General features: G+C 42.0%; 1 non-coding gene across 1 annotated transcript; it reads right to left on the bottom strand.

The window, feature by feature from the left end:
- Window positions 1–900: 900 nt before the first annotated feature.
- On the bottom strand, window positions 901–989 carry trnar-ucg (transfer RNA arginine (anticodon UCG)). Its single transcript is given in 2 exon segments — window positions 901–936; window positions 953–989. It is a non-coding gene; the product is annotated as a tRNA-Arg (tRNA).
- Window positions 990–1,792: the final 803 nt, after the last annotated feature.

The raw sequence follows: 1,792 nt of genomic DNA on the forward strand, positions 1-1,792 counted from the left end.
ATTTCCACCCAACAAAGCGCTCGGAATGTGAGAAGGGACAAAGTGAGTGACCAAGTACATCAACTCCAAGTAAAACTCCACCATGTAGTGAAAACACTCGAAACACAACGGCTCTTTTAAGAGCCACCCACAATCTCTCTGAAAAAGCTGCACCAACATCTCTCTGGAATTGGTTTATTTCATTGGTTTTAATGCTCAGTAACTCTCTGGAACTTTCTCACTGTCTTTGTGTTTTCTGTTTCAATCTGGTATGGAGATTCTGGGAAGATGATTTTCACTGCCTGGGAGGATCTTTGTGGTTTTCCTGCAGAAACACAAAACAAAGTCTCTTTTCAGAGTCACCCACCGCCTCATAGGGACAGCAGTGACATGGGAACGGGAGCTGGGGTGTGTTTTATGCCGGAAATATCAGTTAATGATTTATGTTGTGCTCTCGTTATATTCCAATCTCTGAATTGAGCCTTTCCACCGCACCAGGGTTATGGGGAGAGTTTTCATCGTTTCTTTTCTAAACGTACAGACGATGTTATAAAGTTGCTGATTTACCCAGATGGCGGATTCTCCCCTCACAGTGAAAAGTAACATCGCACCTTCACATCTGCCCATTGTTTTATAATTGAATAATTAGTCAAATGGAATTATTTGTGATTTTATTTCCCCCGAGACGGTGTTTCCTGCAGTGAAACTGATCAGTTTCAGCTCAGTCATTTCGGGACCTGGAATTCCTGCAGTTTGAACCCGCTGTAACCCCAGCCCACTTCTGATTGTTCACCCTCTTCTCAAAAAGGCAGTGACAGCACATGAGGAGGCCATTCGCCCCATTAAGTCCATGTCGGGTTTCCAATCTGTTCAGTCCCCGACTCAATCCCCAAATTCCTGCATAATCCCTTTGGGTCAAAATGACCATGGCAGGACTCAAACCTGCAATCTTCTGATAACATCATAGAATACACCGAAGTCAGACGCCTTATCCATTAGGCCACACAGCCATTAGCTTTCATGAATGATTCAATCAGAGAATCTCGAAGCACAAAATACAAAAAATCATTGGTTGAACCTGTTAACCTGACAGAATATTTGAATTTGTGAAAGCTGACAATTTCACTGTGGAAAAGAAGTGATCGACTGGAAAAGTACATAAAAATCTATTTTCCCGTAGCGGTTTAAATAAACTATTAAAACACAATTTTGCTTTTACCGACTCAAATTGCTGGTGCTATTTTATGAACAGCTTTATTTTGCCAATTGTTGTCAACTTCTCATCCTTAACTGACAGTAAAAGACTCCGTTCAGCAATCTTTCACGCGACAATTAACTCAAACTCGGTGTGGAAGTAATAAATTACAGACTATTGGTAATTCCCCTTCACACAGGCTTCAGGGGGACAGTGAGAAGCCACTGAAATAGTTGCTTCATCCTTTTAAAAGGTTCCCATTCTGTCCTGTTACTGACATGTTGGAATCAGATTTGTATTTAACAAGATATTTCTGTGAAAACAAAATCCTCAACAGACCAGCTGGGAATCTGGGAATCACTGTAATAAAATAAAAGGCTTTTGATTGAGAAGACGGGACCGTCTCACCAGCAGCCGGGTTACATTCCCCTCACATCCTTATTCAGTGAGCAGCTCTTTCCCTCGAGAAATAGACAGCAGCAGTTGGAAGTTCAGTAAAAGGATCGGTTCATTGAGACAAGTTTCTGACTGACAGGTGGTGCTGAATATTAATACAAGAAGGTCCTGGAATGGGAAACAAGTGTCCAGAGTGGGGTCTGAAATCAGGACAGGGAAATG

The sequence above is a fragment of the Heterodontus francisci genome, chromosome 28, assembly GCF_036365525.1.
Source record: "Heterodontus francisci isolate sHetFra1 chromosome 28, sHetFra1.hap1, whole genome shotgun sequence".
NCBI classification, from domain to species: Eukaryota; Metazoa; Chordata; class Chondrichthyes; order Heterodontiformes; family Heterodontidae; genus Heterodontus; species Heterodontus francisci.